At 33.1% G+C, this 26,606-nt stretch overlaps 1 protein-coding gene across 1 annotated transcript in view; it reads left to right on the top strand.

Moving 5' to 3' along the window:
• The window catches only part of LOC120425170 (probable serine/threonine-protein kinase dyrk1), a 171,748-nt gene that overhangs the window by 2,281 nt on the left and 142,861 nt on the right, over positions 1–26,606 (top strand). The window contains 1 exon segment of the mRNA XM_052708641.1: positions 12,526–12,569. The gene's annotated coding sequence lies outside the window, so the exon portion shown is untranslated.

The raw sequence follows: 26,606 nt of genomic DNA, 5'->3' as shown, positions 1-26,606 counted from the left end.
AAATATCAGTTGTTTGTCTTTTCAAAATATTGAAATGAAAAAATGTTCTCAACACAAAATAATATTTGAAGTACATTCAGAATAACACCTTCTTTGAATGAAAAAGTTAGAAGTTAAATCTAAGTACCAAACCATCTTAAATCCATGTTTCAGTTAAGATTTTATTTTTATTTTGTTAGTGTCGCTTAAATGAGAAAATTTATTCTCAAGATAAAAAAAGAATTTTTAAAATACATGTTTTTGTTACACTTAAACATATTCAAATTAATTTAAACATTAAAAGTAAAGGAGCGAAAATATTAGCATTAAAAAAAATCAATGAAATAATCGACTTCAATGCATAAATTTTTCATAGAATATTAAAAATTTATTATGTTCATTTTGTTTAAAAAATAAATTTCCAAAGTTTACCTATTATAACAATAATAAAAATAAACAAACATTATACTTAAGGGACACAACATCTTTTTTTATATGATAAATTCAGGCTCTTGAAAATTCGAGTTAAAGATTTTTTCCTGTGGAAATTACATTGTGATTAACGCTTTTTGATCGGTTTTAGTTGTTAAAGATATTTTTGATAATAATGAAAAATTGTAAGTATTTAAAATTGTAATTTAATCAAAATTGTTGATTTGTTTTAGTTTACAAATGTGCTTTATTCAGTTCGAACTTTTCAATCAAAGTCGAATCATTTTTTTGATTGCAAAATGATTTAATTTTTCCACGCATCTTTTTTCAATACTCTTATAAATAGATTATTCATTCTAAACTAGTTGAATACTTGTTTTTCGTTTAACATACTAAGCACTGAGAAAAAATAAATAGCATAATAACATTGATAAGGATCATACTCACTAAATAAATACATCTTTTTACACCTCACAATGTGTTCAAATATGCTCACGGAGTATATAAACACAGTAAAACATAAAAAATAGGAGAACATTCTATTTTTTGCGACTTTTTTTCTTTTTTCTGGATTTTAAATTTAAAAATTCAAATACAGTTTAGAATCCATTATCCGAAGCCCTCGTTAAAATATCACTTTTAAACTTAATAATTAATGGTTAAAAAGGCTTACTCTATAAATTAATATCTGAAAAATTGCAAATGTTTTGTTTTATCATAATCATATCAGGTATTTCGGTTGTTTGGATGATAAATAACTACAAATTGTCAAATTTAAAAAAAAAGTGCTTGTAGAGTTTACTAATTTACCAGATATACAATTTCAATTTAAAAAAAGCAAATTCCGGTAAAACACGGTAAAACAAGTGATTTAAATTACCCAAGTTTATCGATTGATGATATCCGCATTATCTGTCACTTCAAGTTCCCCCGTCTCAGCCTTCTCTACCAGGTGCAAATGGGTTAACTTTTCGTGTTATCATCAATTCATCAATAATAACACGGTTGTGTACCTTGTTCTACCCTGTTCCTCCGTGGTCCCCAAGGAAAATTTCCCCCTTTCCCAAGCCCAAAAAGGCCCCACTTTCCAAAACACGCAAACTGCAGCCGAGGCGCGCACATTAATCATTCATCGTCACGTTGATGTTTCGGAAACCAACCCCACTCCAAACCACGTGGAAACAAGTGTCGAAACCCACCTGGGACCACTTCCACCCCAATCAAAGCCCCTATTCATCCGAGCTCCTGCCAGAATGACAACGCGGTGCCCAAATCAACATCCTTTTCCGCCCTCCGCACGGGGACCCGTTCCGGTGCCATCGGTAATGAACCAGATTATTTTTAACCTGCGATTCCCGAATCGATAACCCAATCCCAATCCAAAGCCATTGTCCTTTTTTTTGTTGTACTTCTGTGTTTGTTTGTCGTCAGTTTGATCGGTGTACCGACGACTGCGTCTCCCTCCCGTACAGTTACATTCCCAGAACCTTAAAGAGAGCACCGCGCTTGTTGCAATCGATTCGCATTTTTTCGGTAGAACCGACAATACCATCAAAGGAGCAGGCGCCATCACACACAAACGCACTTACACACACTGCGCCACAAGAATGGGAAAACTTTTTGCCTACTTCGATCGGGCGTTGTGTGGAAGTGTGTGTGTGTTGTGTTGGGGCACCACCTCTCCTCTTGCCTGGAACCATGTGTTGAAACGTGACGTCAACGTGGTGCGGTGGAATGGAGGGGGGGGCAGACGTACGTGACTGTGGAAAGTGGTGGAAGGAAGAAGGGGAGCAGCAGGCTGTGCGACGCGACGGGATGAAACAGGATATCGAACAGGGTGGGAGCTTCAATTTGTATTATAAATAAAATTATAATGGAAATAGAAGTGTAATGAACTGAAAATAATTCGTAATGCATTTTCCTGCGTTTAAAACTATATTAAGCACATTTGAAATCCATCAACAATATTTTTTGTGAAATTTCGTTGTACAGTACTGCAAAAAAAAATTTTCGACTACAAAAAATATTTTGCCAATACTTTGATATTTTGAAAATTAAACATTGTGAAACATCTGGGCTGGTGTAAACTGCATTTTAAAACATTTTTTTCATGAATTTTTTTTTTAACTTCAATTTCCATACATATTTTTTAATTTTTTTAATTAATTTTTCAATGTTATTTTATGCCCACTGATTTTTAGGACCGATTTGGAAAGATATATCAATACAGAAATTCCCCACGAAAACAGCATGGAAAAAAACAAAAGTGCTCGAATTGGGCTCAAAATTTTTCTGGGGGTTCCCTGGCCGAAATAATTAGACCCGTATTTTTTTGTTTGGCCATTAGGGTGACCTACGCCGTGTTAGGGTGGTCTGAAAAATGGCCATTTTCGTCGATTTTCGCAAAAACCACTTTTTTCGAAAAATCATAACTCCTCGCCATTTTAACCGATTTCAATTGTCTTATACGCAAATGAAAGGTGATAAGTTGGCCTTTCAAAGAAAAATAATAAGAAGTTTTAAAAATCTAGCCTAACATATGAAAAGGGCGTATGAAACTTTAAAATGTCGTTTTGACAGTGTCTGGACCAGCCTATGTCTGGAAATATTTTTATCGGATTCTCCGGACATTTTTACATAACATTTAAAAAAATGGGAGGAGTTCATTAACAGGATTCCGAGATATGATTTTTTGAAAATAAAATCCGTGTTTTTTGACGCGCCGCGCGCAAAAACCGGAGAATGACGAAATTGGCAAAAAATCAACTTTTTTCACAAAAACTGCGATAACTTTAAAATTTCAGCAATGACCTATAGATTTCTGGGAACCAAAATTTTCGTAATTAAAAGACGCAACTTTTGGTACCCAGACATGTATAGGTCATCGCTGAAATTTTGAAGTTATCGCAGTTTTTGTGAAAAAAGTTGATTTTTTGCCAATTTTGTCATTCTCCGGTTTTTGCGCGCGGCGCGTCAGAAAACACGGATTTTATTTTCAAAAAGTCATATCTCGGAATCCTGTTAATGAACTCCTCTCATTTTTTAGTATGTTATGTAAAAATGTCCGGGGAATCCGATAAAATTATTTCCAGACATACACAGAAAAAAAATGATGGTAATATTCATCAAGAAATGGTGACAGATCTTGTGGCAAAAAAATGATTAATTTTACCCCAGAAAATGATGAATATTCATCACTTTTTGATGAATATTCATCTGGTTCACATTTTTACACATTTTTTATGTAATATTACTCAAAAAAAGTGGTAATATTCAACCTACTAAATTTTCAACATTCCAAAATTCAACTTTTTTCTGTGTAGGCTCTTTGGTCCAGAAACGGTCAAAACGGCATTTTAAAGTTGCATACGCCATTTTCATATGTTAGGCTAGATTTTTGAAACTTCTTAATATTTTTCTTTGAAAGGCCAACTTATCACCTTTCATTTGCGTATAAGACAATTGAAATTGGTTGAAATGGCGAGGAGTTATAATTTTTCGAAAAAAAGTGGTTTTTGCGAAAATCGACGAAAATGGCAATTTTTAAGACCACCCTAACACGGCATAGGTCACCCTAATGGCCAAACAAAAAAATACGGGTCTAATTATTTTGGCCAAGGAACCCCCCCAAAAATTTTGAGCCCGATCCGAGCACTTTTGTTTTTTTTTTTCATGCTGTTTTCGTGGGGAATTGCTGAATATTGAAAAAAAAGAAAAATGAAAAATAAATCATTAAATGCTGGCTTTATCCAGAAAATGCTACAGTTAAAACAAAATTATATTCTTCTTCTTTACCATACATTTCTTGATTTTTTTTTCAAGAGTAACTCATAGACCATGGATTTGAGCTTCGATTGTTTTGAAGTAAAATATTCGTAAAAATTCTGCATTTTTTATAAAAGTTTTTTTTTGTGTTGAAAGGCAGACAGTTTAGTTCCAATGAAAACAATATTAATGACCTTTTCAAGACAACAGTCACTTTTTTGCTCATCTATAAATTCTATCTTAAAACATTACATAAGTTCAAAAAAAGGTTTGCTGGATTTTGGATGGTTTAAAAAAATTGTTAACTGTTGGTGGACAAGCTTTTTTAGTTCGTCATGATTATTTTTATTAGAAGAAAATAAAATTAGTTTCTAAATTATATCACTATTTTAAATAAAAAAAAAACGAAATATCTTAAAATTAATAGGTATTTTCAATAAAATAAATTTCATATCAAATGTAAAAACGTTTGATTCGAGCTTCAAATTCAGTTTAAGTTTAATGAACAAAACTAATATAGAATATTAAGGGAAATGCATAAATCTTGGGGTGGCTCAATATAGACAACCACCAATTTCTGGTGAACAATCCCTTAAAATTTGGGAGCGATTTGAGCAGACCCGGCTTCCGCAAATCATTTTCTTTTTGTATGGGAATTTATTAGGAAAATCTATTGTTTTTTAATTAGACTTTTGTAATTTTAATTTTTAAGCAAATTGAAAAAAAGAGTGCTCAAAACTTGTCTAAAATGTATTAATCACGTTGTAGAGGAGTAAGATAGCACATTACCTTCTTCGAGAAAACTTTAGCATTCTTTTTTTTATTTGGACGCTTTTGAATTGGCACAAAAATTACAATAAAAAAATTAATAGCAAATAAGCTGTTTTCCCATACAAATTCTCATGTAAAATTGAATTGCTTTGCTATAATTCGGATCTGCACTGATTACTCTCCAATTTTAGGTTGTTGTTTTGGAGCCTAATTACGATCAAAAAATAGTTGTTCTGATTGATTGGACAATTTTTGAAGATTGTCTACACAAACGTCAAGCTACCCTTGAATGTATTTCAATAAAAGTTTATACATTTTTAAGCAACCTTGGTAGTGTTACATTTGACCAGGGTTAACAGGTTGCAAAATGAATCTGGATGTGTCGGATTTTCAAGTGTTTGCTTGAATGAAGATTTACCATTATCTGTGCCTGATTTTGGCAGATTTCGACAGGATGTACATTTTCTGCCAATCTCGAACTTTTTTATTATTCAAATGAACAAATTTAATTGAAAATCGCAAAATTTACCATTTATTTATTTTGATAAAAATATAAATTTGATCTTTTTGAGGTCAAAAATTCATTTATCCATCAGAATTTTACAAGTTTTTCTATTGATTCATATCTACTCCCTTCCTCATTTATAATTGTAATATTTACGTACGCAGATTACTCTAAGTTTTTTCCCCTGCATTTGACGTAAAAAATAAGCTTTGCACACTTTTAATACGAATTAAATCAAAAAATCAAAAATAAAATTTTCCATCGTATCTATTTTTCAAACACTGACAGGGATGCAAATGATAAATTCGAGGCATCTGGCTGCTCAACTTTAGTTTCATTATCAGCAATATTATTTTTGAAGCACTTGTAGAGTTAGTAGAAACCCCACAAGACTGTCCAGGTTTGCCCACGAATAATAAATAGTTAAGCGCTTCAAAAAAAAAAAAAAGGATCGATCAAATGATCATCATTTGATCGTTTAATCTTGTTTGCTCTTGAAAAATATAAAATTTTCGAAAAAAGATTAAAAAAAAATTAAAGCATTGAGCTGCCACCATGCCCTCTAATAGCAGCAAAATTCCATGGAAAACGAATAAGTGCTGATTTTATGCCTTTGGCTCCTTCCACCCGAGAATTTTCCTGCCCCCAAGTTGTTGTCCCTATAAAATGCGAATCTCTGTGTGAGTTCACGACTGCTCATACAAGTCTATGCCGGAAAGGCCATTTATAGGGAGGTGTCCCTGTATCAGTGTGCCTTGCAACCACACAACGTGGTGTGGCCGGGAAAATGTAAACCAACAACAGGGGGAAAAAAGGGAAATCGATTTTCACCACAAATACACAGACACACCGCGGAATGTCCTATGCCCTTCCATTTGGGTAAATATGGCTGTGTGCGTAAGTGTAAAAGTGTGATGGTAACAAAATAAGGCTAGATGAAAAACGGGACGAGTTCAAGCTGCTTCTTGCTGCTGATTGTGATGCTGATGGACGGCCTGAAGATGTACGGGAATTTCACAGCACCAGGACTTGATAACATACTGAGCGGATACACTTACACAGACAGACACTAGTAAGAATACGCACATGTTTCTTTCTGACATATTTGAGGCATACTTTTGGACGGAACTAACGAGCGGAACGATGACGGCATGCCTATAATTGGTACAGGGATACGGAAAGGTTGGGGGTTTCAGGAAAAACTGATATTTTCTGAAAATTTTAAACATTGCAGAAATATCTGAATAAACATCAACAAGGCATTTGCCAAAATTAAACAACCTTTTTTTGAAATGTTAAATTGATTAAATACCTCATTCTAATTATTATTCTCTAAATTTGGACACATTTTTGGTAATTTTGAAATTCGCTTATTTATAATCTGTTCCTCCTAGATACTTCCTAAATAAACGTAACTTTGGTGACTTTAATTATTTATTGCGTTATTACATTCCATACCAAAATCTTAAGAATGTTAACCAAAAGATAAGTTCAAAGAAAGTTTATCCTTTAAAGAATATTTGAGTATTTTTTGATATTTTTTTATGGTGTGAGTAATGTTACGTGGTTTTCAGTTTATTACATTACTATGTTTTAAAGTGTTTACATTGCACAAAAAAAAAGTTTTTTTACTTTAGTGATAAATAAACATCATTACAAATTCATGATTTTGTATTACGCCTATTGCAGCTCAACTTTTTTTTTACATTTTGAACTAAATAAACTTTTAAACGAATGAAGCAATTCCTTGCCTTAAACATTCCCCAACAATTGACTGTTTCGAATGTGAGTTTGTTTTTTTTCCATTTGATGTTTAATTAGATCCATTGAGAACTAGAAAACTCTTTCCCTAAACTTGAAACTATTAAATTTTAGCTTAAGGAAGTAAAGGCACATTTCAAAAGATATAACACCCATTATTCTCTTAAAATTTCTTTCCAAAAATGTAATTTATTAACATTCAACACTTATGTTATTTCTGTTGCTCAAAAAATAGGCAAGAAATATTTCCAGTTTTTAATGCTTCAGACATTAAGAATATATCAAATAAACGTAGAGATGATATATTAGGAAAATAAATCGCAGTTAATAATGATCAGTATATTTAATAAGTTCTTTCATTTAATTATTTTTTCAATGCTACTTGAAAACGATGGTTCAAAAAAGTTAAGAAAATGCATACATTCCGGAAAATTTACTACTCGACTTATCATAATTTAAATAATAACTTGGCTTAATGAAATTTTACGATTTCACGGATAGCGTAAAAATCGTGTAATTTGTAGTTTTTTTGGGAAATCCTTTGAAATTGAACAATATTCATGATTCAATTCTTTAACACCATCAAAAAATCTGTAAACCCAAACATCCAATTGAAATGTGGTCAAAGGCAAACTGATGGGAAATTTGACGAGCTTTCTGGTAAAAATATTTTCGAGACTGAAAAATTAAATCTGTCATATAGAAATTACGAAAAACCACCAAAAAACCTTCTTTTTCAACATTTTTATTTTTAAAACCGATGTAACTTCACAAGGATTGGACTTAGGACAGTGGTCAATATGGAGCTTTTTATGTAAAATTGTCTAGAGAATCGACCCTCAGGTTCGGATTTTGAAAATTTTGATGTTTAGAGCACTTTTGAAAAATACAATTTCAGTAAATTATTTTTGTATTTTTTTAGGTGAGTTGCTCCATCTTGCATTTTTCGTGAGTCTTTTTGTAACATCTTAGGCTATTTTCACAAAAATTTTGAACGAAAAAAAATCGTGGGCTCACCCTCAAATTTGACTTTAACTTAAAAATCAAAAAATCTCATAAAAGTGGAGTGTTCTTTCAGTGATTTTTTTTCGAAAAGTCCGTCAAATTTCCTACAAGTTTGTCTTTGACCACTTTTTGATACGATGCAACGGCTTCGAGATACAGCAATATTTAAATTACGAATTACAAAAATATTTAAAACACTTACGCCCTTCTTAAATGTCACTATCGAGTGTAGCTGGCTCCATATACACAAAAATGGCTTATATAAAGGTAGGATAACATGTCTACAAAGTTTCATCGAAATCGGAGAGGGTCGAGAAAAAAGTACTTAAAAAATTCCTTTTTTGGGCTGGAATTGCTCATAAGTTTTTTTTACATTTTCAACCTCTATATGTTTATTTTAATGATTTCATAAATAACTGACTTTACAAGTGTGTTGTAATAAGATTTTAAAATATTGCTCAGACTTTTGCCTTCCTCATCTCAATGAGGAACCACTGAAAAATATTTTTCAAAAAACTTCAAAATTACAATAGAAATTTAAATGCAATCAGCTGAAATCATTTTAAAATGCATTCATCTGCGTTTAAAATCATTTTTATCATGTTTGGGTTGATTTAAGAACCTTTGGATTTTTTGAAAATTTTCGATGATTGTTTTTTTTCGCAAAAACAATATTTTCGTCAAATCTTACATTTTTTTAAAACTAGTGAGTGCAAAACATCTGAACTGCAAAACAAAAACTGCAAGCTGAGAAGATTGTCCCACACACATAAGGCTACGTGTTAAGTACCGTCAGTGGCGAAAAAAGGATTTCCTCCTGATTTCTAGAAAAAATACTGGATGTTGTAGGCTTTTCTGAAAGGGCACACGATTTTGAACCAATCAATAACTCAAAATCGATGAAAATGCATATAGGACATTTATGCGATCATGGGCAGTGAACTGGTGTAAAATACATTTTAAAATACGTTTTGCAGTCAAATTTTGATATATTTTTTTGAATAATTATATAAAACAACTAAAACATAGGATTTTAACCCTCTACAGCCCAATTTTTTTCCAAAATTTTTATTTTTCCCGTGTTTAGTAGAAAAGTTTTTCGTAGAAAAAAAGTTGCTCAAAATGATTTCCTATTTTGAGCAACTTGTGTTCTACGGAAAACTTTACCACTCTTGTTTTATGTTTTACTTGTTTAATTTTTAGACATTTTATTTACATTTATCTTGTTTAGTTTATTTTTTTTGTAGTTTTTGGCCTATTCTACTACCTCTTTTCACTACATTTTGCCTATCTTATTTTTTCATGTTTTGACAGTCACTTTTCCATTTTTTTTTTGCTTGTTTTTCACATTTTCTGCTATAAAATGGCACCATTATCACATAAATTGTAAAAAAAATGCATAGAGACATAGTCTGGGACACTAGAAAAATTTCAGCATATTTTCTTTTTACTTGAAATATAGGAAATGCTATTGAAAATCACAGCCAAAATAGACCCCTAAAAATTAAATATTTAAAAACATTGGCAAAGTTACATAAAACAAGTAAAGACTTCCAACCCATAAATTTTCTAAAATGTTAAGAGTTCTTCTTTCCAATGCTTTGTAAAGATCAAAAATTTGTTGAAAAATGGATTTTCGGCGATTTTTTAAATCGAAGCCCGTCTAAATGCGGGATTGGGTTGTAGAGGGTTAAGGTTTTATTCCGTGAAATTTTATGGTTTTAAATTAAGTTCCCCGTGAAAATTGCAGTTTTTGAGCGTGAAAAATTACTAAGCCTAAATAACATTTGGGTAATTCTCTACCAACTCACACGAAATCTGGAAAAGTTGCCCTGACCCCTCTTCGATTTGCGTGAAACTTTGTCCTAAGGGGTAACTCTTGTCCCTGATCACGAATCCGAGGTCCGTTTTTTGATATCTCCTGACGGAGGGGCGGTACGACCCCTTCCATTTTTGAACATGCGAAAAAGAGGTATTTTTCAATAATTTGCAGCCTGAAACGGTGATGAGATAGAAATTTGGTGTCAAAGGGACTTTTATGTAAAATTAGATGCCCGATTTGATGGCGTACTCAGAATTCCGAAAAAACGTATTTTTTATCGAAAAAAACACTAAAAACGTTTCAAAAATTCCCATTCCCATTTTCCGTTACTCGACTGTAAAAAATTTTGGAACATGTCATTTTATAGGAAATTTAATGTACTTTTCGAATCTACATTAACCCAGAAGGGTCATTTTTTCATTTAGAACAAAATTTTTCATTTTAAAATTTCGTGTTTTTTCTAACTTTGCAGGGTTATTTTTTAGAGTGTATCAATGTTCTACAAAGTTGAAGAACAGACAATTACAAAAATATTGATATATAGACATAAGGGGTTTGCTTATAAACATCACGAGTTATCGTGATTTTACGAAAAAAAGTTTTGAAAAAGTTGGTCGTCATCGATCATGGCCGTTCATGGTCACCCGCGACAGACACGGACGACGAAACAAAGAGAAACGCAAAAAGTAACTTTTTGCAATTCCGTCGTGAAACTGCTCACTTTTCCTGTCATTCTTGAACGACGAAATAGCCTACTTTTCTGTACCAAAAACAACAGAATCGAATAGCAACACTTTTCAAAATAAATGCTGAAAAGTTCTACTTTTCAGCACTGAAATGGGTGCTGAAAAGTTGAACTTTTCAGCACTTGTTTCGAAAAGTAACACTTTTCAACATTTTTTTGATTTAAACGATTTATTGATAAAATACATGAAAATTCGACTTAAAATTTCACTCAATGGGTGTTTTTCGAAATTGCAAAAAATGTTGTATGGAACTCGTTGCAAAACTTGATTTTTTCAGCATTCGTCGTATTTATCCAACTCGGTGAACCTCGTTGGGTAAATGTACGACTCGAGCTGAAAAAATCCTCTTTTTGCAACTTGTTGCATAAACTACTATTGTCATTACTTTTTTTTCGTAAAATCGTGATGACTCGTGATGTTTATAAGCAATCCCCTTATGTCTATATATCAACATTTTTGTAATTGTCTGCTCTACAACTTTGTAGATTATTATTACACTCTAAAAAATAACCCTGCAAAGTTAGAAAAAACACGAAATTTTAAATTGAAAAATTTTGTTCTAAATGAAAAAATGACCCTTCTGGGTCAATGTAGATTCGAAAAGTACATTAAATTTCCCATAAAATGACATGTTCCAAAAAATTTTACAGTCGAGTAACGGAAAATGGGAGAATTTTTAAAACTTTTTAAGTGTTTTTTTTTCGATGAAAAATACGTTTTTCCGGAATTCTGAGTACGCCATTTATTTATCTTTAAAAGGGTTAAATATAACCAAAACCCTTGAACGAAAGAAAAGGTGTCTGCAATCTTCAAATCCAAAGGGCTGATCTTTCAAAAAACCACAGCGATAAAACCCTTTGCAGCAATCCCCTGAAATAAAAACAATCCGACGATGCCCGAGTGGAGCCACAATTAAATTTTGCGAGCACAAATTATCGTTAAATTTTATCTGCCATCCTTTTCTTCAGCGCGCTGCTAAGGCCACTCGAAATCTCGATACGGCCATCGTCACTGTCGAATAAATACTGGTTTGTTCGTTGCTCCAAATCTGTATTTCCTGCATCCTTTCCTCCTAAATCGTGGCAGCGTTTGCTAGTGTTTGTCCCCACCGGGGGGATGATCAATAAAATGTAAACCACGCCTGTACTTACACTGACTGCACAGAAAGGTACGGGTTTTCCGGTCAGAAACACTCTCTATTTGTGTGCGTGTTGGTGAGCTGGCCGGCGTTTCTATTGTTGACGTCGCTTTTCCCGATCGGGTTTTCCGGAAAAGTTGCTTAGTGTGGGTAAATGTGTTGGGGTGAGAAAGAGAAAGGGAGATGGCACATGTAATTAATAGTTTTATAATTCTTGTAATCGCTCTTCTTTTCAAGAGTTGTGAGGGAGAAAAAACAGGAAGAATCCTTCAACCTGACCTGAGCTTAACTGATTGAAGGTGGAGGTGGATGGGGTGGTAAATGAAGTGATCCAGATGAGGGTTTATTACACACTGCATGCATGTACATTTCAGCACGTGGATTAAGAAAGGAAAGGGTTGAACCGGGTCGTTCTTCCTTCTCCTGCTCTAATGATGTAGGTTTGTTGAACACGGAAAACGGGGCTTGACCTACATACTAACGAGGGAAACGAGGGTTTCTTCAAGGATCTGGATAAATGGCGATTAAATTCATATTCTCACCGAAATACCGATTCAATACTAAATTCTAAAGAAAAAAACATTCTCTCCTCCAATTTCAGTTCGCTTCAATCATCCGGAAAGAAGCAGTATTCCGTGTAATCAGGTAAGTGCCATCTCGGTAATGAAGTTACCACAGAAAGCAAACAATCAACCGTCAAACCGGTTGAGTCCTGAAATTAAGCATCCCTTCCTCCGTATAAACTGACTTTCCCCTTAAGAATTCAGACCGGAGAAACCACACAAGAAGGCACCGTAGGATCTTCTCAACTAGTCACACAAAGAAGACCCACAGAAATGCAAAGCAAGCCGTGGTGGAACAGCGCTTATTGTGACGACCAACAAAAGGGCGACCCGCCCTCGTCTTCCACCCCGTCCTGATCCGAGTAGGCTACTGGAAGTCAGCGGTTTTAGTGGGTTGGTGTCGGAGGAATGTCTTCATAGAATCGTACATCAAACTAAGCGAGCTGTGGATAGAGAGTAGGCGCTGGCTGTGTGTTATCATCAACAAAACATGGAGCGCGGAAGGGTTGCCAGGATGGATTTATTTCGCACTTTAAACTTAAATCGCTTAATTTGGGGGATATGCCCAGTATGACTCACAATTTGTCACGAAAGAGGACTAAGTGATCCCCTTGTTTTAATTGCAGTTTGTCACCTGCTTCAAGATCTGCAAAATTAAACTCAGGTGTTATTAGCTATACGGGTTTGACCGAGGGGGCTCCACTTCGTTTCATTTTTATGACAAAGTGTTGCCAGTAATTGGTGTTTTGTGCTTCAGGAGTAATTGAATTGTTATTATTTTGTTTTAATAGAGCTGTTCTCTACGTTTTCGAAAATCGAATTATTTGAATGAAACTATGTCCATGTATTTCTTGTGTAAAAACAAGCAATTTTGTATCATTAGATTTCCATACATGTTTGAGTGTTGATCATACGAAATGGTCATGAGAATGTTCAAAAATCTGTATTTTGAGAAGGCATTTGATGATCGATTTGGTGTCTTCGGTAAAGTTGTAGGTTATAATTTGGACTTTTTAAGAAAAAAAAAGTCCAAATCCGGAAAATCCTGAAAGATCTGAAATCAAAAAGAATTTACGGTTTTTTTTTAATATTTTTTTCATTGTATTATTTTTAAAATAAATTCATTTTCTGGTTTAAATTTTTGGAAAATGTATTATTTTTTCAATTTAGAATACTTTATGAACAAAAAGCATCCAGCAAAAAATATTTTTAAAAAGCACAAATTGCTTTAAAGATTGAATTTTAATTTTGTGAAAAGTGAGTTTTTCTCAATGTAATTTAATAAGCCCCAATTTTTCAACTACGATATCTCGTAAACTATTTTATTAAATTTTCAATGTTAATTAGTCAAATAGCTATGAAATTTTCTGCTAGATGATAATAATTTTTAAATTATTTTCCAGAAAAAAAAAACATTTAAAAATACCCTTTTAATAAGTGTTTGTAACACTATTCAAATGTTTGTACACATTTTTTTCCTATTCTTGAAAGGTGCAGAAAATTTCACGTAAATAATTTTAAACACTATATATTTATTGAATACTTACGGAGATACTGTCAGTGGAAAAATTGAAACTAATTAGGTGACACATTCAATTTTCACAAAATTTAAATTTAAAAAGGCTCGGCATTTCAAAAATAGTTTTCCTATAACATTTTTTTTATTTTTTTTTTTTACATTTTCCGAAAAAAAATAAAGTAAAAATGGATTCAATTAAAAATGGTAGTGACTGACATCTTTAAAATGACCTCCTGAACACGAGAAAAATAATTATTCTGGAAAAAAAAAATTTGGGCTGTAGAGGGTTAAGGTGCTTTCCCATAATTTTTTTTCAATTTTTTTTTACATTTTCCGAAAAAAATAAAATAAAAATGGATTCAATTAAAAATGGTTGTGACTGACATCTTTAATATTTTTTTTAGAATGTAAAGACTGTTTTTGTTTTGAATGTTAAAATTGTCATATTTAATTCTAACTATTTATATTAATGATATAAGAAAGATTATCTGCTGGATTATTTCTCTAAATTACAATTTTTGCTTTTGAAAAATCTAATCAAAAAATGATCTAAGGCCAATGCAAATAGTTTTAAAAATTGTTGTCTCCCCTTTTGAAAACCGAGGGAAAAAGCTTGCCCCTTAAGTTTTTATTTTTTTAAGGAAATTCCAAAATTAAAGTAGAAGCGGAAGTTAAAACTGAAAACAATTCAAAGTGCATTTTTCATCATTGATAATCACAATTTGGATGTGCTGGCCTTTCTTAAAATATTTTTATTTTATTTTTTGAATTTCCAATGTACAAAACTACAAAACAAACTTCTTCGCAATAAAATCTTTAATTCTTTGATATTCAATTGTTATCGTTTTTTCGATGATTCTGCCGGTGGTAATGGACGATAAGTAATTTTTAAAATCTATCCAAAATAGACTTAACTCAATCATATCATGTTAAATTTTCAATGCTTTCACCAAGAATATGTTTTTGAAAATGTAAAAAAATCAAAGTATAAATACTCAAAATTGTTCACAAGATACCGTATTTTTCGAAAGTACTTAAATTTTTAAAATTTTCCATGTGGGAATCAAACGAAGCGGATGTTTGTATGTTTTTTCACCTTCTTAATGTTTTTTTTAAATACTAAAATTCACTCAAAATAATTTTAGTTTTTTATTCAAAAATGCGTTATATCAACAAAAAAAAGTAAAAAAATGCATTTAAAATTTCGCTTTTTTCGATACTCTTTAAATGTTTTGAAAGTTTGAGTATTTTCGAAAAAATCCGGTATTTTGTGAAATTTGTTGTGTTTTTCAAAAATAACTCTAATAAAGTAAAACTGCATATCAAATTTTGCTTCGTTTGATACCCATATTGCACATTATTAAAAACTTGAGAGCTTTAAAAAAAATACATTATTTTGTGAAAATGGTTGTTTTCCAAAGAAAAAAAACTCTACTAATATTAAAGAGCATATCTAATTGCGCTTCGTTTGATACCCATATTGCATATTTAGAAAATTTGAGTATTTTCGAAAAAAAAGTTATTTTAGGAAATTTTTGGTCATTTTTCAAAAAACATAAAAAGTTAAATAGAACACAAAATATCGTATCGTTTGATTGCAAATTATAAAAAAATGAGTACTTTCGAAAAAATACTGTACTTTGTGATCAATTTTGAGTATTTATACTTTGAAAAACTACATTTTCAAAAAATATATTCCTAGTAAAAATTTAAGATGATATAGTTTAGTTAAGTCGATTTAAAAAAAAATTAAAATGAGTTACCATCCTTTACGGCAATAAGGTTATTACTGATATAATTATCGAAATAACGATAACGTTATTGTTATCGTTATCGATCCTCGATAATTTCATCGTTAACACCCTTGTTAAAAATCTATTTGCCTTCAATAGAACAGAATGTTTTTGAATCTTCTTCTTTTTTTATACAAAAACAAACTCACTTTTAAGAATAGTTTTTAAAGCATGATCAGTACTTTGCAAAGTTAAAAGAACTCGTTTCTAAAAACTTAACCTAAACCCATTTGATAAAGGATCAGCAACAATTAAGACCTTCCAAGGAGGGGAGACAGATACTTCAGTTAAAAAATTGCCTTGGCATTATATGTAAAAAAGTCTTTCGTAAATTTAAAAGTCATAAAAAACTGGCAACACTTCTCTCCTCCTGACAGTCCCTTAATTCTTTCACACCAACACACTCTCACCACAATCGGCACTCGTGCCGCAGAACCTGCTCCATTTCACCCCGACCCCAAAAAAACAGGAAAACGGTATCCTCGTGCCTAACCCACACTAACACTCCCATACACCTCTCTCTCTCTCTCTCCCGGTTTGTTGTCACCCGGTTTTCCAACGGTTGGCCGTAGCCTACTGCTGATGTTTTCCCCCAAGTGCGCATGCGCCTCACCCCTAAACACACGACGCCACTGGCTACTGCGATGGTATTGGTGTTGGTTGGGGAAAATTTGCTTTTCCAGCACCGTTTTCCAATCAGTCGTCAGTCAGTCTTGGTTGACGTCCGTTGCGGTTCAGTTCAGCCTTCGTGAAAAACGCACTGCCAATTCGCCGAAAGTGTGGTGTTCCGGTGGTCACCAGGAAGTCTCCAGGTTTGCAGCACGTCGCGTCCCCGGTGGGGTGATTTATGGGAGTTTTCTTTTTTGGGTTGGTCTTTTGGTCAAAGAAGAAGTTTTGCTTTCGTGAGTTGACGGGAAAGGATTAAGGATTCCGGTGGCGTCAGCTGAGCTGGTCCTTTCTTAGGGGTTTTCCTTTGAACACCCTGGGAAAGTGATGTAACTCTTGACACACACGCGCGTGTTTTTTTGAAAAAGAAAAACGAGGAAAAGCCGGAGAGGTTAAGCCTTTTCCATCACACACGAAACTCCGTTCGAGTGGCAATCAGAAGGTTGAATTTGCCTGAAGCTTTTTCTCAAGAGGGGTGACCCATCTTCAAGTGAAATCCTTGCAAATTGCGAAAAAGAAAAATCAATCTTAAATCTACTTTTATCCTAGTTGTGAGAAAAAAAAATGGTTTGATAAATGGTGCAGTGTCCAACATAATCCAGCACAAAAAAAAATCCAGTGGAAAAGTGGGTACTTGTGAGAGCGAGTCCAGGTGATTTTGAATGAAATTAATGTGGTGAAAGGAAGAGAAAGGAATAAAAAAATCATACAATATTTGCAAGTAATTAACGATTTCGCCCTTGGCCGGTGTGGTGAATCGACAAAAGAGAAGTTCTAACCCGAGAAAAAGTGTGAAAATTTAAACAGTAAGCTGTTTAAAGTGAGAGGGAGAAAAAGAGGAAGCAAAAAGCACCGGAACCAGATCCCTGGTTTCGCCTGGACCGTCCCGTTGCTCTCCCAGGTTTTTCGGGGGGAAGTTGAAACGATTAGCCGACCCGGAAGTTTATTGTTCCCTGGTCTGGTACCCAGCGGTGTTAAGGAGCTTGCGAGGGTGAGAGTTTTCGCCTTCTTATCTGTTTGCTGGTAAGTTAATGGGTTTGGGGAAGAAGTTTTGGAGGTGGGAAATTGTAGGGTTTTGTAGGGAAAGAAACTTTTGTTTATTTCGGTCTTTTAATGGATCGAATGCTTTGGAGACTTTCGGTCAATACACTTTATTCCCTTTTTTATTGTTTCGATGTTTGATTTTTGTTGATTTTATGTTTCTTCTTATTGTGTTTGAGGATTTCAATATTGTTATTTGTTTTATTATCATTAGACTTTTATTTTTTTATTTTTAAAAGTATAATCATGAGCAGTAGGGTAGTTCAAATCCAAGCTTCCTCGGGGCTACCCCCTGAAATCAAAGTTTGGCCCATCACTAGGCTAAATTCCAAAATATGTTATCTCGAGAAAAGTTTTTCTAAATGTATTTAAGATTCTACATCTAAGAAATGGTAATCGGATAAATATGGCACCCTCCACGAGTAAAAAAACTGGAACGATTTTTCCATCCTTATTTCTAACAACTAGAGGGAGGGGTTCCCGTGGTCAAAATGAGCTTAAATTTGGAATTTAGCCTAGTGATAGACGAATCTTTGATTTAAAGGGAAAGCTTCGAGGAACCTCGGATTTGGACCACCCTAATGAGCAGTCACTTAACATTTTTTTTAATTGCAAGTTGATTTTTAAGTAGTTTTTTTTTCATTTCTATCAGCCACATTTTCGAAAGAAAAAATATCTTTAAAAAATCACTTGACTAAAATGAAAACGACTAAAAAGATAAATAAAAAGTGTTTATTTGCTGAAGACACCGAATCGATCATCAAATACCATCTCAACATATATATTTTTGAATCATGGCAATTTTGTTTAATCAGATAAGGAGCTCGGTCACATGCTACAAAGTAACACGGTTATAGAAAATTGAATATGATCGAAAAGAAATGAAAAATTTCCCTTTAAATTCTTAAATATTTGAATCATAAACTATTTCAAAAATCCCCCTCCCTTTAAAATCAACCAAACCAAAAAATTGAGCTGATTTTTTTTTCAAAAAAATAAAAAATAATAAAAATAATAATTTTAGTTTCCTTTTATTTTTACAAATATTGTATTTTTTTCTCAACTACATGTTTGAAAATTTTTCGATTTCTTGGATTATGACAAGTTTTTGAAATATCAATTTCTCATATTTTAAATCAAAATAAAAATCAATGCTTAGAAAGTAATGTTATTCATAAAAAGTTTCGATTTTAAAGTTCATGACAAAATTCAAATTTTCAAAATTATTCAAAACTAAATTTAGAAATATGCTATTTACAAATTTGAAATCTAATTGCTTTGAATATGCAAATTAAAATTTATGTTATTGATCAGCAGCAGACTTCAACACGTAACTAAAATTTAAAAAATTGTTCATTTTTGATCTGTATACCAAATTAGCTCTTATTTGAATTTGAAAAAATAAGTCCATGTCAAATAATATTTGATGTTTCCAGAAAAATCAGGGTGCAAAATGAAGTTGCTTCTGAAAAACCATATGAAAAACTTGTTCATTCTTCTATTTAAAGAGATTGTCATAACTCTGAATAGAAATTTATTTAGAGTCCTACTTTTTGTATTACGTCCAGCAGAAATGTTATGCAAAGATAACAAGACCTGAACTGATCTGGTTGTTTCAATAGTTTCTTCAAAAAATCCAAAAAAAAACTTGCGAAAATAGCTATTTTGAAATTTTCCGATAATTTCGAAAACAATATTTTCAAAAAAATTGAAGCAAGACTAAAATTTCAAAAGGGCGTAATATTGAATGTTTGGCCCTTTTGAAAATTTTGTTTTCAAAAAGGTCGGAAAATTTCACGAATATTTCATTTCTTTTTCTCTAAGCCGCTGTATTTCAGCTACCAGATGTCCAATGTTCTATGTCTTTTAGACAATTAATTTTTGGCAAATTTTCTGAACTTTCCAAAAAACTATTTTCAGAAATGGTTACTCATGGTCATTTTTTTCAAAAATCAAAATTAAATCAAAATTAATATGCAAATATTTCAATGAAATCATAATTTCGGTGGCTATATCTTGAAAACGACATTTTTCAAAAATCTGTTAAGTACATTTCAATTGCAAGTTCAAATTTACTTTAAAAAAAATGAGGTCATAATAATGTTATGTATTAAATTTATTTATTTTTTCCAAAAATCACTATTTTTTCAAAAATTCATAACTCGGCGTAGAATTTTTGACCATATTTCTCCATGGCTTAAAAGTTGAAAGTTTCTGTCTCCTAAAACATATAAAAAAATCTCGAAAATAAAAAAATACCAATTATTGGACATAGAACATTAGCAAGACAAAATTTTATCAAAAATTGTCACATTTTTTTACCTATTTTTCTAAAAATTCTTCATCAATACCTAAAACTTTGCCGAAGACACCAAATTGATCAGAAAATTCCTTCAAACGTTACACAATTTCGAATAATTACGTACCATTTTTGTACGGACAGCTGCCAAAATTTTATGGAGACTTGTATGGGTGAAACAATGATACAAAATGGTTTCTTTGGTCATAGGGAAGGCCCTCACAAAGTTTGAGCCAAATAAAAAAAAATACAAATAAAATCCATTTCCGGTTTTGGTAGAGAAGAAGTTGAAAAACAAAACAATATTTTGGCTAAATATCACTTTTTAGGTTCATTATATCCACTGACAGTATTGATAGTTCAGTTGAAGAATTAAAACGATGAAATTTGCAAGACTAATTAACCAAGGTATTTTTCATCTTTTGTAAGTGATAAGCACACCAACGAGAGAGAAATACATTAATTTCTTAGCACAACATCAACCTCACTATCTCAACAATCAAGCTCAGCGACTGACCTTTCCATAAACCACTGAATGGCTCGGTAAATGTCAGCACCATTCTACAAACATAACATCACCATCAACGCTGCCCCTGATTCTGCTGCTGATTCTTGGATGCTGGCCGTCCTGTGACATATAATCAGGCCAGAACAAAACAGCAAAAAAAAACTCTGCTCACAGAACCTGCCACTCCAAATGAGGCCAATAAGCAAAATAAAAAAAGAGAAAACTTTTCCCTCATAAAAGCGAACAGGACCTTCGTGGTGGCAGCACTGCGACGAAAAAAAAAAACAAGCAACTTTTCATCAAAAGCCGATCTGGCCCATTCATTGATTTCAAATGAGGCAGAAAAAGAAGCAGGAAAAAATGAAAATCCGTACATCTGCAGCGAAAATTTACATCTTTAGGTGTACGTCACGTACTCGGTACACGAAATGTGCCGCCGGGGGCCATCGGGGTTCGTCGGCTGATGAAAGCATCATCCGCGCAGAGTCCTTCGAAGTAAGAGGACGACGTGCTAAAAATAAACTTTCGCAGAAAAGGATGCACGTCCTGTCAGTGGGGAGCTTCGTTGCACGGAATACTTTAGCAAAGAACCAAGTTTCATCTGCTTTCAGCTGGGTGTGATAAAACGGAGATTGAAGATCAAAGACGAAAACGCCCACGCGTACAAATTGGGTAAACATCTAACAATTCACAAACACTCGCGCAACACAAATCGAGGAAAGGGCCACCTACCCTAGCGTCCAATTTCGGCCATAAACAAACGGATGACCGCTATCCATTACATTTGTTTCAACTTGGCAGTGAGTGGGGTGGGGTTGGAAAAACTCGACCAACCCCGAAGAGTAGGCCATGGCTTGCTGCCATTCGGGGGAAATCCAGCTCATCCGTGGAGTTTTGCGGAACAATGTTTTCCTTTTCGGTACATGATCGCAGTGTGCGGTGTTGTTGTTTATTTCTGTGTGTGCATCTCCCCCCACGAGTTGAAGTTGAAGAGTGCCTTTTCGGCCAGGGATATCTGTCAGGGAGACGTGGGGTAGGGTTGTGTTTTTGGTTTTGAGGCTTGAATATGGACAAAAATAATGTTTTGGCCATGCTATGAACCGTTAAAAAAGTGCTTTTTGGAATGTATTAGAAATGCACACAACAAAAATCATTGACAGATTTGAAATTGAATTCTAATTCGAAAAGTACTTTTAATTAAGCACATAATTTTTAGAGTTTGAACCTATTTTAAAAGTTATTAAACAAAATTGTTTTTTTTTTTTAATTTAAAGAAATTGTGTCTATCCTTGTCTTTATTTGAAAGATATTCCAATTGCTGAAAAAATATTTGTTTAGCAGAGCATTGTTGAGCATTGTTGGTTGCGGAGATTAAACACTTGCAAAGAATAAAAATAATCAAAAAATAGTTTTTATAAGTTCATTACGACTTACATTTGCAAAGGGCTTCAACCAAATTCTTTGGTCCTAATTGTTATGTTTTTTTTAAATAAGTATTTTTTTTTTAGATTATAACTAAATTTTTATTCCTACAATATCCGTTCTCGAGATAAAGATTTTTGAATGTTTTTATAGCATTTTGTATGGACAGCCCCCAAATTTGAATGGAAACTTGTATAAAGAAACTTATGATGCAAAATTGCTTATTTAGACATGAGGAATTGATGGTCAAAAAGTAATATAAATAAAAAAAACAATCAAAAGCCGATTTACGAAATTCTACAGAATTGTCCTATGGACAATTTGTATTTATTTTATTTTATTTTATTTGTTATGGATGTAGGACTTTTTTTTGTTAAAAAGCGTTGATTTGGTTAAAAAAAGTCCAGGAATGTCAAACAATATTGGGTAACAAAAATGTGTAATAAAACATTTGAGCAACTCTCTACGAAATCGGCCGATTTCGACCATTTTTATTTTTTGTATTTTTTGATTTGGCTCAAACTTTGTGGGGGCCTTCCCTATGACCAAATAAGCTTTTTTGTGTCATTGGTTCACCCATACAAGTCGCCATACAATTTTGGCTGCTGTCAGCTGTAACTTTTGAATGAATTTTCTGATCAATTTGGTGTCTTCGGCAAAGTTGTAGGTATTGTTGAGGACTATTGAGAAAAAATAGGTACACGGTAAAAAAAATGCAGATTTTTCAATCAACTTATTTTTCTCTAAAACTCAATTTCCCAAAATACGTATTTTTGATTTTCGAAATTTTTTGATATGTTTTAGTGGACAAAAATCCGCAACTTTTTAGCTATAGAGAAAAATGGTCAAAAAATCTGCCGCCGAGTTATGAACTTTTGAAAAAATAGTGATTTTTGGAAAAAATCGAAATTTCATGCAAAAACAATTTGACGAAATTTTTAAATGTAGAATTGAATTTCCAACCGAAAAGTACTTAACAGTTATTTTGATAAAAGGCTCTGTTTTCAAGACATAGCCACCGAAAGTTTGATGTTAGCGAAATATTTGCAGTTTTCTGATTTTTCAAAATAGTGACCATGAGTGACCATTTCTGAAACTATTTTTTTTTTAGTTCAGGCAATTTCCTATAAAATTGTCTAAGAGACATTGAAGATTGGACCTCCGGATGCTGAGATATAGCAGCTTAATGAATAAGAAACAGGAACATTGATGTTTTCGAAGTCTCACCCAAACAGCCCATCATTTTCTAATGTCGATATCTCAGCAACTAATGGTCCAATTTTCAATGTTAAAACATGAAACATTCGTGAAATTTTCCGATCTTTTCAAAAAAATATTTAGAAATTTTTTAAATCAAGAGTAGCATTTCAAATGTGCGTAATATTTAATGTTTGGCCCTTTTTTAAAATGTAAGTCTTGATATATTCTGTAAGTTTTTTGAAAACTTTTTCCTACACTTATCTATTCCATAGTTTTAAGTAATAATTTTTCGTTTTAACTACGATGCAAAACACAGCTAAAAGGAACACCAAAACTCTGTAATATACCTAAATGAACTCATTGTAACTTGGATTATTCACAAATAAAACCGAATTGAAAATTAAAATTAAAGTCTTGATTTAAAAAAATTTAAAAAAATTTCAGATAGATCGGAAAATTTCACGAATGTTTCATGTTTTAATATTGAAAATCGGACCATTAGTGCTGAGATATCGACATTAGAAAATGATGGGCTGTTTGGGTGAGGCTTCAAAAACTTCAATTTTCCTGTTTCTAATTCTTAAGCCGCTGTATCTCAGCAACCGGAGGTCCAATCTTCAATGTCTCTTAGACAATTTTATAGTAAATTTTCTTTAAAAAAAAATATTTTTAGAAATGGTCACTCATGGTCACTTTTTTAAATATAAGAAAACTGCAAACACTTCGCTAAAATCAAACTTTCGGTGGCTATATCTTGAAAACTGAGCTCTTTATCAAAAAAATCTGTAAAGCTCTTTTCGATTGCAAATTCAATTTAACATTTTTTTTGCGTGGAATTTCGATTTATTCCAAAAATCATTATTTTTCAAAAGATTATAAATCCATGTTTCTCTATAGCTCAAAAGTTGCGGATTTTTGTCCACTAAAACATATAAAAAATCTCAAAAATCAAAAAATACGTATTTTAGGAAATTGAGTTTTTGTAAAAAAAAAAGTTGATGAAAAAATCTGCAATTTTTTCCGTGTACCTATTTTTTACGATAGTCCTCAACAATACCTACAACTTTGCCGAAGACACCAAATTGGTCAAAAAATTCACTCAAATGTTACAGCTGTTTGAATATTTACGTACCATTTTTGTATGGACAGCAGCCAAAATTGTATAGAGACTTGTATGGGTGAACCAATGACACAAAATAGCTTCTTTCATAGGAAAGGCCTGCACAAAGTTTGAGCCAAAGCAAAAAAATACAAATAAAATCCATTTCCGGTTTTGGTAGAGATTTCTCATTTGACAAAATAGTTACATATAAAACAAATGACTGAACAGGAAATTGAAATCAGATAAAAGTAACCTGAAAGACAGCAATTCCTTTCCAAGATAAATAAAAAAAATGATACAGTTTAGTTAACATAAACCAGTTTTGCGTGAATTATTACCCAAACTAGTTAAACGATCTTCTTATGACGACTAATGAAACCAAATTTATTGCGAATCGTGTTCACACGCACCCTTAATTTTTTCCCCGCCAAAATGTCACGACATTTGATGCCTTATTGACGTTCGTTATAGTTTACAAACTCTTCTCCACTGCTGTCGCTAATTTCGCTCACCCATCATAGTAGGCCAATTAAAGTGCTGAGGAAACGTGATCCGCCCACGTGCGCACAAACACACATTGACAACAACATCGATTTTGTGACTTTTTTGGGGGGTGTGATCACTCCTCTTACTGCCAAAATGAAAGGGGGAAAATAGGCTCGGTAAATGCCGCAGGCAGATAGACAAACATATTGTGCACGGTGAATGCCAACATTGATTGACGTACCACCCCTTAACCGGGAGAACCTCCTCAGGGAGTAAACATTAAAATTTAATTTATGCTTTGTTACCTTTGCGCTGACTTCAAACAATGTTGGCTGTAATTGGAGAAGGTTGTTGCCTTTTGTGTTTGTCTTTATTGACAAATTAAATTAGATTCTGGTTTGGGGAAGGTAGGAAGTGAATTGTTTATTGATTTTAAATTTCCATTAAATTTAAATATATACAAATTAAAGCCCTTTTCGCAAGTTTACACCAAAGTTCTGCAGCTCTCCTGGAATCGCGCAACCACAAAGTTCGCAAATCGCTAGCGATTCCAGAGTAAGCATGTCTTTCGCGAAAGTTTTTCCCCGTGGAGGAAATTCCTGCACTTCTCCGGTTTTCCGCGAAACAATTTTCCGTGCGTGCACTCTCGCGGGACGAACTTTTCCAACCCCGGGAAAAGCAAAAGTTAGGCACCGAACTCGGAGGTAAACAAGGGACGCTTGCGCGGGACGTCATATCGCGTAATTCCAATTTGTTTAAATATGCAGAAAATTACGACGTTAGATACCGCGTCCCTTTTTCCACCACCCACGACCGCGAGAGCAAAAGAGCCAGATCAAGCGCCACCAATTTCCCAAAGTGACGGAGTTTTTTTTTCTGCAATCGCTGCCATTTAGTTGGTGGGGCATTATTATTCGTTTTTCATTTTTTTTTTTTTCGTTACGCTCTGATAACGTTTGGAGTCACCCTCGTCGCGAAAGAGCATTGGGTAATTCTCTACCAACTCACACGAAATCGGGAAAAGTTGCCCCGACCCCTCTTCGATTTGCGTGAAACTTTGTCCTAAGGGGTAACTTTTGTCCCTGATCACGAATCCGAGGTCCGTTTTTTGATATCTCGTGACGGAGGGGCAGTACGACCCCTTCCATTTTTGAACATGCGAAAAAAGAGGTGTTTTTCAAAAATTTGCAGCCTGAAACGGTGATGAGATAGAAATCTGGTGTCAAAGGGACTTTTATGTAAAATTAGACGCCCGATTTGATGGCGTACTCAGAATTCCGAAAAAACGTATTTTTCATCGAAAAAAACACTAAAAAAGTTTTAAAAATTCTCCCATTTTCCGTTACTCGACTGTAAAAAATTTTGGAACATGTCATTTTATGGGAAATTTAATGTACTTTTCGAATCTACATTGTCCCAGAAGGGTCATTTTTTCATTTAGAACAAAATTTTTCATTTTAAAATTTCGTGTTTTTTCTAACTTTGCAGGGTTATTTTTTAGAGTGTAACAATGTTCTACAAAGTTGTAGAGCAGACAATTACAAAAATTTTGATATACAGACATAAGGGGTTTGCTTATAAACATCACAAGTTATCGCGATTTTACGAAAAAAAGTTTTGAAAAAGTTACTTTTTGCGTTTCTCTTTGTTTCGTCGTCCGTGTCTGTCGCGAGTGACCATGAACGGCCATGATCGATGACGACCAACTTTTTCAAAACTTTTTTTCGTAAAATCGCGATAACTCGTGATGTTTATAAGCAAACCCCTTATGTCTATATATCAAAATTTTTGTAATTGTCTGCTCTACAACTTTGTAGAACATTGTTACACTCTAAAAAATAACCCTGCAAAGTTAGAAAAAACACGAAATTTTAAAATGAAAAATTTTGTTCTAAATGAAAAAATGACCCTTCTGGGACAATGTAGATTCGAAAAGTACATTAAATTTCCCATAAAATGACATGTTCCAAAATTTTTTACAGTCGAGTAACGGAAAATGGGAGAATTTTTAAAACTTTTTTAGTGTTTTTTTCGATGAAAAATACGTTTTTTCGGAATTCTGAGTACGCCATCAAATTGGGCG

This window comes from Culex pipiens, chromosome 2 (genome assembly GCF_016801865.2).
Source record: "Culex pipiens pallens isolate TS chromosome 2, TS_CPP_V2, whole genome shotgun sequence".
NCBI lineage: Eukaryota > Metazoa > Arthropoda > Insecta > Diptera > Culicidae > Culex > Culex pipiens.
The sequence above is the reverse complement of the archived record's forward strand: the minus strand, read 5'-3'. Positions and strand labels throughout refer to the sequence as shown.